We start from the raw sequence: 10,031 nt of genomic DNA on the forward strand, positions 1-10,031 counted from the left end.
AGAACTCAGTGTGTCAGAGTGAGCAATGAGCTGTCGCCCACTCTTAGCTATGATGTGGGCATGCTCCAAGGGTCAATACTAGGGCCCTCCTGTTCAGTCTGTACGTTAATGATCTGCCTTCTGTCTGTACTGGGTCTGAAGTTCAAATGTATGCAGATGATACAGTGATATATGTGCATGCAAAGAGCAAACAACAAGCTGCACAAGAACTCACTACTGTAAATGGTCCAGGTTACAAAGTGGCTCAGTGACTCGTGTTTGCATCTCAATGTGAAAAAAACTGTTTCCATGTTCTTCACAAAGAGGGCAACAGATGCTACTGAGCCAGATGTCTATGTGTCAGGGGAGAAGCTCCAGGTGATGTCTTATTTTAAGTACCTTGGCATCATACTTGATTCCAACCTCTCTTTTAAAAAGCATGTGAAAAAGGTAATTCAGATAACCAAATTCAACCTAGCTAATATCCGATTTATACGAAATTGTTTGACTACAGAGGTAGCAAAACTGTACTTCAAATCTATGATACTCCCCCACTTAACATACTGCTTGAATAGTTGGGCTCAAGCTTGCTGTACAACATTAAAACCTATTCAGTCTGTCTACAAACAGGCTCTCAAAGTGCTTGATAGGAAGCCCAAAAGCCATCATCACTGTTACATCCTCAGAAATGATGAGCTCCTGAGTTGGGAAATTCTTGTGCAATACACTGACGCATGTCTTGTATTCAAGATCCTAAATGGCCTGGCTCCCCCTCCACTCAGTATTTTTGTTAAACAGAAAACCCAAACATATGGCAGCAGATCCACAAGGCCTGCCATGAGAGGTGACTGTATAGTTCCCTTAAGGAAAAGCACCTTTAGTAAATCCGCTTTCTCTGTGAGAGCTTCCCATGTCTGGAATACACTACCATCAGACACACATAACTGCACCACATATCACACTTTCACAAAATGCATGAAGACATGGCTTAAAGGTCAATCAGATTTGTGAACATAACATCTGTAGCTTGAGAGGTGTGGAAACACCGTTGCTTTTAAGAATTTAGAATTTTTTGTTCTGTGTTGCTCTGTCTGTATGCTACGTCTTGCTTGTCCTATGTTGCTCTGTCTGTATGCTAGGTCTTGCTTGTCCTATGTTGCTCTGCGTGTGCTCACTGCTCAATGATTGTCTATATTGTAATTGTTTTTAATAACCTGCCCAGGGACTGCGGTTGAAAATTAGCCGGCTGGCTAAAAATGGCACTTTTCCTGAAATTGATTCATGTGATTAAAGAAATAGATTAATTGATTAATGTGCACTGTCCCTGTAAAAATAAAATAAACTCAAACTCAAGGTTGAGGGTTTGTGTCTTTGTACCATAGGTGAGATTTTGAGTTACTCTTTACAATCTTTCAATGGACCAAATAACAGATAGAGTTTCTTTGAAAACATGCCATTGATGAAGGAGTGTAGATGGCATTTCTTCTCCACATTGAAAAATGTTATCTGTCCCCCTTCATAGTCCACTAACACTCCCAGCTTCTCAGGTTTCAGTTCAATGGGAAGGAAAGTGGAAGACTGTTCAACTCAAATCAAATCAAAGTTTATTTGTCACTTGCGCCTAATACAACAGGTGTAGACAGTGAAATGCTTACTTACATACAGGCTCTAACCAATGGCGTGGGGAAAAAAGGTGTGTGTGTGTGTGTGTGTCTGTTAAATAATCCAGTTTTCTTGTCTTTGTCTTTTCCTGAAACATTTAACATACTATTTTCTGTAGGTTTTCCTCCAAAACGCTCTGTGTCTTCTTCTTTGTGTTCTTCTTCAAACTTCATGCTGCCGCTTCCTTTGCATTTTTCTTTGAAATTCTCACAATCCTTTTTTTCTTTTAATTCAACAAATTTGAGACATTTGTTATCATCAGATAAAGAGAGTTTGACATGTGCAGTGTCAGCGTCGAATGTCACATCCACTGAAAAAAAACGTCAATGTAATTATTGTTTCAATGTTAAAAATCATTCGGATTAACACAAAATATGAATCCAATAACATTAACATATTTCAACGTGTTTTTTTCAACGTGTTTTGTTTGTTCTATAATGAATTAGCATGACCATTGAAAAAACTGGTGGTTGGGATCCACAGTGATGGCTGGCCTTGTCAGTCGGCCAGCCATCACAGCCAGTCAGCCAGCACAGTTAGCCAGCCGGCCAGCTGTCATCCAGCCAGTTGCCCAGCCAGTCATCCAGTCAGCCAATTCCAATTCAATTCCTGAATTTAGACTGTCTGAATTGGATTTGAATTTGAAAGCATGAAACATGTTTTTAAAACATGGGTTGTATTATAATTGTGCAAATTACAGTTACTGGAGTTAATGCATTTATCAATTAAATTCAAAGCAAACGTTGTTTTAAATCAAATCATTATAATTATATACATACTTATTTTTATTCTAATGAGTAGTTGATGTACAATATATTTAGTTAGATTATTTTGGTCAAATTAAAGTGATAGCTCACCCAAATTAGATATTGGTTTCCTTAACCGTTAAGCAGTCATTTTTTAATTTGGGTGAACTATCCCTTTAAATGGAGGCTAAATTCAAATTCCACTTATTATTGTTTACTCAATTATTCTGTATTGGTTTATATAACTACAACATATGCCATTTAGCAGACACTTTTATCCAAAGCAATTCAAAATGTAACAAATCTGCAGTTTGGCTAGATTTCAACAGGAATTAAACACCACCCTAGAGGTCGTCATAATTTGATAATATTTTTGAGGTGGTGTGCAAGCCAAAGGTAACATTTTACTGTAGCAGGAAGAAAAAAGGCAAATCTCTATATTTGAACACACGTACAATTACATTTTATATAGCCCTTGATGAAAGGCTGAATGTCGAAGTGAACGCAATGACTAATTCACTGTCAATAAAAAACACAGTCATGGGTGGTAATTCCAAACCTCAATCTAACAGCACACTGGGATATATACAAACGTAGGCAATTATCTGCATAGATCCCAGAGTGTCTGTTAGCGAACGTTGGAATTATGACCCATGACTGTGTTTGCTAGTTACAGAAACATGGTTGTTACATTCAAATATTATCAATCTTGTAGCATTCACCAAGTGTGTGTCTAAGTTAATATATAGCATCTCCTGACATCCTGGTTTGAATCCAGGCTGTATCAGAACAGGCTGTGATTTGGAATCGCAGAGGGTGGTGCACAATTGGCCCAAGGTTGTCCAGGTTTGGCCAGTGTAAACCTTCATTGTAAATAAGAATTTGATTTTAACTGACATGTCTAAAGTTAGATAAAAAATACAGTACCAAACAAAAGTTTGGACACACCTACTCATTCAAGGGTTTTTCTTTATTGTTTTACTATTTTCTACATTGTAGAATAATAGTGAAGACATCAAAACTATAAAATAACACATATGGAATCATGTAATAACCAAGAAAGTGTTAAACAAATCAAAATATATTTTAGATTTGAGATTCTTAGTAGCCACCGTTTGCCTTGATGACAGCTTTGCACACGCATGGCATTCTCTCAACCAACTTCATGAGGTAGTTACCTGGAATGTATTTCATTTAACAGGTGTGCCTTGTTAAAAGTTAATTTGGGGAATTTCTTTCCTTCTTAATGCATTTGAGCCAATCACTTGTGTTGTGACAAGGTAGGGGTGGCCTAGCCCTATTTGGTAAGAGACCATATTATGTCCATATTATGGCAAGAACAGCTCTGATAAGCAAAGAGAAACGACAGTCCATCATTACTTTAAGACATGAAGGTCAGTCAATCTGGAAAATTTAAAGAACTTTGAAAACATTTAACATACTATTTTCTGTAGGTTTTCCTCCAAAACGCTCTGTGTCTTCTTCTTTGTGTTCTTCTTCAAACTTCATGCTGCCGCTTCCTTTGCATTTTTCTTTGAAATTATCACAATCCTTTTTTTCTTTTAATTCAACAAATTTGAGACATTTGTTATCATCAGATAAAGAGAGTTTGACATGTGCAGTGTCGAATGTCACATCCACTGAAAAAAAAACGTCAATGTAATTATTGTTTCAATGTTAAAAATCATTCGGATATTTTAACACAAAATATGAATCCAATAACATTAACATATTTCAACGTGTTTTTTTCAACGTGTTTTGTTTGTTCTATAATGAATTAGCATGACCATTGAAAAAAACTATCTAATTTAATTGAATTTGTGGTAAGCAATGTGGTAATATTAATGTTAAAAATAAAAATAAATTAAAGATTAAATTCAATAACGATGTTTGATATTTTATCTTATTTGTGGTAGGAAATGTGATCACATGTTAAAAATGAAACATAAAATGATATAGGTGTGTGTGTGTGTGTGTGTGTGTGTGTGTGTGTGTGTGTGTGTGTGTGTGTGTGTGTGTGTGGTCTATTAGTCCCAAAAATCATGACACATATTAATTATAAAAGTGTTCATAATTTCCTGCATGATCAACCATCAAGCTCCAAACTATGTAGGGGAATAAGAAAAGGAATTGATGGAAGTATATATGTATACAAAAGTATTGGGACAGTGACACATTTTTGGTTGTATTAGCTCTGTAATCCAACACTTTATTCATATTTGTTGTAAAACTGCCTCCAAAATGACACAATACATTATTTACCATTAACTTCTATTGGGCACAAAATAATCGGAAACACAACCAAAACTAATTGAAAATGTATCCAACAAGTTTTTAGAGTCACAAGCTTGATGTACTCATTACGTTCTAGGAATATGGGACCGAATACTAACCTTTTGAATACTTTATTCATAAGAATCTTTATGGGTGTCAATAATAATTGTCAATAATGTTGACCCTAACCCTACTTTTTTGACAAAAAATACATATATAATTTTTTCAACAAAATCTATTTCTCTGAGCAATTGTATCTGTATAAAATAATATAATTTATGGATTTTTTTAACGTACAATATAGCTCAGTATCTGAATTATTTATTGAATACAGTTTTTATTGCTCATCTTTATCAAGGGTGTCAATAATTGCAGTCCCCGCGAATAAGTAAAATAGAGCTACATGGCCATGCACACCTGTGGTGGGTTTGGTGTCGAAAAGAGAATTCATGAGCAGAAAATAACCCCATAACTACTATAACATATGGTGGATCTTTGATGTTATGGGGTTATTTTGTTCCAATGGTCCTGGGGCCCTTGTTAAGGTGCAACGGCATCATGAAATTTACCCAGTACCATGACATTTTAGCCAAAAACCTGGTTGCCTCTGCCAGAAGGCTGACACTCGGCCGCAAGTGGACCTTTCAGCAAGACAATGACCCCAAGCACACGTCACAATCCACAAATAAATGGTTAATTGGTCACAAAACATTTTTCAACATTTTGCAATGACAATCTCAGTCTCCGGACTTGAAACCCATTGAAAACCTATGGTTTGAATTGAAGATGGAGTTACAGACGAACAATACCAAAGATCTGAAAGGTTTCTGTGATCACAACACTTGGGTGGAGGACGAAAATTAATCTGACAAGATTCAGGATGAATTACCTGCAGTGGCAGGTGTGGTGAAGATGGCGGAGGGTTGAGCCTCGTCCCAATAATGATAAGGATGATTCTGGCCCAGTTGGAGTGAGAAGTTTGGAGATAATGGATCCTAACCTGCTGGCGGATTCATGTGTGGTGTCAGTTTGGGTGGAGAAGAGGTTGGGCACTGCTGAGTCGGTGAATGTAACTCGAAGTGGACTTTTTTGATTTTTTGCATTTCTTCTGTCCAGAGGGAGTGGACGCGCCGAACCGCGTAACTAGGGACAAGATCTCCGGAGCAGGGTGCAATTGAAAGGAGTGCTAACTGAGTGGCATTAAATGTTGAGGAGGAGCAACTGAAATGGAAGATTCCTGGTGTATGTGACACCTGCCGATTGATACGACGCAGAACCGGTGGAGAGCGTCATGAAACAGAGAAGACTTTGTCTGTCCTGATGAGATTTGATGCAGAGTCTTTACCCGACAAAGTTAAGTTAGGATGTCAAATCAAATCAAGTTGTATTGGTCACATACACGTGTTTAGCAGATGTTATTGTGGGTGAAGCGAAAGGGAGGGTAGACGAGGGCCTTGTAGGCATCCCGGAAGTTGGAGTTGCAGTGGTCGAGTGTTTTAGCAGCGCGAGTACTACAGTCAAAGTGTTGATAGAACTTGATAGCATTTTCCTCAAATGTGATTTGTTAAAATCCCCAGTTACAATAAATGTAGCCTCAGGATATGTGGTTTCCAGTGTGCATAGAGTCCAGTGAAGTTCTTTGAGGGCCGTCGTGGTATCGTCTTGAGGGGGAATATACACGGCTGTGACTATAATCAAAGGGAATTCTCTTGGGGGGTAATACGGTCGGCATTGTTATAGGTGTCAAGCTTATGGTCATGTTGCAGCATTGTGTAGGAAGGAGATTCCTAGATGTGAGAAGTGTGCAGGAGGGCACGAAACGAAAGGCTGGTTGAGGTTGCCAGGGTCAGAGTAGTACAGAAGGCGTCATGTGCTGAGGCAGTGAAGGGAGTTGTACTGGAAGATGGGTACATGGCGAGGGATCCTGAGAGGCCAATAAAGAGTGGTAGGAATAATATGTTTCAGTGCGGTGGGTTTCTTACCGTTCATATCCATGGTTGTCAATTCTACTTTAGAAAATGGACCGCAACTCATAGAAAACAGAGGTTACGGTGGCAGCTGCAGAGATGTATTGTCACGAATCCCGCTTCCTGGGTCTGTGTTTGCCTGTGTTTCTGTCCTGGAGTGTGTTTCCGGTGTCCTGGAACGCACCCTGTCTGGTTGCCGGGCGAATTAGCTTGTTGGGAGATCGATGTTCACCCGCACCTGTATCCCATCAGTAATCTGCACACCTGTCCTGATCATCACCTCTCCCCTTCAAAACCTCTGACCTGACATCCATTCCCTGCCGGATCGTTAGCCATGAACAGTATGTTGTGCCATAGTATCAGCCTCAAGTTGGATAGAATTTGTTTTGTTGTTTTTTACGTATTGCTTGCCTTAAACTTACCTCCGTTTGTTCTGTCTTCAGTTACTCATCCGGATCATTTACCCCATTCCCGCCTGGTTGTCGGAGGATTCCGCTACCCCATTGGATCCACCTATTTACTCCCATCAACTCACCACCGCTGCCCGCTACGCCACCTGGATATATCTACCCATTCACATTCACTTGTAAATAAATACTCACCTTCTTCCTACTCTCCTTGTCCTAGTCTGCTTCTGGGTTCGATTTTGAAAGAACGTGACATGTACTTGCGAGGTTTTACTGCAGAAGAGTTGCAGTGGGGTGTTGAGTGGTAGTGTTCTGGTAGTTGGCCTGGTGTAGGATTAGATAGGGTGAAATATGGTGGTGGGTTTTTAATGAGTATATGGTTAGTTGGGACTATAGTTTTTTTTTGCCTTTTCCCATTTTATATCACAAAGTATAATGGATATATACAGTGACTTTGAAAAGTTGTCAGACCCCCTTGACTGTTTCCACATTTTGTTAGGTTACATCCTTAATCTAATATGTATTACATTATTTATTTACTCAATCTACACACAATACCCCATAAGGACAAAGGAAAAGCAGGTTTTTAGAATGTTTTGTAGTAAAAAAAATAAAAAAAATGGAAATATCACATTTACATAAGTATTCATACCCTTCACTCAGTACTTTGTTGAAGCACATTTGGCAGCAATTAAAGCCTTGAGTCTTCTTGGGTGTGACGCTACAAGCACGGCACACCTTTATTTGGGGAGTTTCTGTCAGGTATGATGGGAAGCATTGCTACCTGTTGGAAGGTGAATCTTTGCCCCAGTCTGAGGTCCTGAGCACTCTTGAGCAGGTTTTCATCAAGGATTGATCTGTACTTTTCTCTGTTCATCTTTGCCTCGATCCTGACTAGTCTCCCAGTCCTTGCCACCACCGTGCTTCACCATAGGGATGGGTATTTTTTGACTCTGGAATGTAAACCCATCAAGTGATAGATTTTAAACAAATGTATGTCTGTCATTGAACAATCCCAAGAGATGATTAAATTGTGAAAAAACACACTTACACCAATCTCTTTCATAATTTCTTGAAACAATAAAAGCGAATTTACTAACATTTCTGAAAATGGATATATAGCGTTATGGAATGAAACTCATCATATGCGTTTATAAATGAATGGATAGAAATTGTTACCTGAACGCTGCCACAGCAAGTTTAAAATGGAGAGTCTGTTGAAGATAAGTTAAACTCTTTCCTTTTCTCCGTAGAGCATTTTATTACAATGATTAATGTTTAACCATCAATGGACTTTGGATATCCTTGAGCAATTAATGTGTCTGGAGCTTCCAACGTTGAGCTGAAATGGGGAATCATAGAAAACAACAACAGGTTAAATCGAATCCAACAAAAGTGTGAAATGGTTAGAAGAAACTAAGGTTCAAGCAGGTGGGTTTTAAAGTTAGAATGCCTTTATTTACTATGCATAGACCATAATAAACACCAACTTGTATATTAAGTTCACTTTTGCATAACTTAACTTACAAATATATGGTTTAGAGGCTCCCTCTGGAGGAGACTGTGAAGGTAAGAGCAGTCATGACTAAACAGATCTTCTAAACACTATTTGCATATTGCCACTGTAGTGCAGGTATTTTCAGTAGTGGAAAAAGTACCCAAAGTCACCCAGTAAAAACCGACTTGAATAAAAGTCTAAAAGTATTTGGTTGTAAATATACTTCAGTATCAAAAGTAAATGTAATTGCTAAATTATACTTTAGTATCAAAAGTAAAAGAATAAATAAATAATTTCAAATTCCTTATATTAAGCAAACCAGACAGCACCATTTTCTAGTTTTTAAAAAATGTCCGGATATCCAGTGGCATCCTTCAACACTCAGACATCATTTACACACAAAGCATGTCTTTAGTGAATCTTACAGATCAGAGGCAGTAGGGATGACCAGGGATGTTCTCTTGATAAGTGTGTGAAGTAGACCATTTTCCTGTCCTGCTAAGCATTCAAAATGTAACAAGTACTTTGGATGCCAGGTAAAATATATGGAGTAAAAAGTACATAATGGTCTTTAGGAATGTAGTGAAGTAAAGGTTGTCAAAAATAGCAAGATTAAAGTAAAGTACATATACCCACAAAAACTACTTAAGTAGTACTTTCAAGTATTTTTACACCACTGGGTACTTTATAAGTAAGAGAGAGGAGGTCAAAGGGCAAACCAGTTGGCTCCATTAATTACCCTTGTATAATGAATAACCTAGCCTGTAGTCTGGCATCCCAGACATCACATACTATACTCATATTCTAGAATTCTAGCCCTCTGGAGGCTGATTCAGTCTAGAGACTTATTACACGGAAACCAAACCGTGCGCTATCGTGCATACATTTATTTTGTCCCCTTACACCAAACGCGATCACCACATGTAGGTTAAAATATCAAAACAAACTCTGAACAAATGACATTAATTTTGGGCCAGGGTAGCCTAGTGGTTAGAGCATTGGACTAGTAACCAAAAGGTTGCAAATCCCCGAGCTGACAAGGTACAAATCTGTCTTGTTGCCCCTGAACAGGCAGTTAACCCACTTTTCCCAAGCCGTTATTGAAAATAAGAATTTGTTCTTAACTGACTTGCCTAGTTAAATAAAGGTAAAACATTAAACATGTATGGCTAGTTAGCTTGCTGTTGCTAGATAACTTGTCCTGTGATAAAAAAATATTGAGTTGTTATTTTACCTGAAATGCACAAGGTCCTCTTCTCCGACAATTAATCCACACATAAAACGGCCAACCGAATCGTTTCTAGTCATCTCTCCTCCTTCCAGGCTTTTCATCTTTGAACATAAATGGTGATTGGCATCTACAATTTCATAGTATTACCATGACGACCGGCAAACCATTTAATCTTTCAATCACCCACGTGGGTATGACCAATGAGGAGATGGCACGTGGGTACCTGCTTCTATAAACCAATGAGGAGATGGGAGAGGCAGGACTTGC

General features: G+C 38.4%; 1 long non-coding RNA gene across 1 annotated transcript; it reads right to left on the reverse strand.

Moving 5' to 3' along the window:
* Positions 1-1,576: 1,576 nt before the first annotated feature.
* On the reverse strand, positions 1,577-8,615 carry LOC135574271 (uncharacterized). The gene is made up of 3 exons (XR_010465272.1): positions 8,215-8,615; positions 3,830-7,988; positions 1,577-1,951 (listed from the first exon to the last, which is right to left on the reverse strand). It is a non-coding gene; the product is annotated as an uncharacterized LOC135574271 (long non-coding RNA).
* Between the last annotated feature and the right edge of the window lie 1,416 nt (positions 8,616-10,031).

Source organism: Oncorhynchus nerka, linkage group LG12, assembly GCF_034236695.1.
Source record: "Oncorhynchus nerka isolate Pitt River linkage group LG12, Oner_Uvic_2.0, whole genome shotgun sequence".
Taxonomy (NCBI): domain Eukaryota; kingdom Metazoa; phylum Chordata; class Actinopteri; order Salmoniformes; family Salmonidae; genus Oncorhynchus; species Oncorhynchus nerka.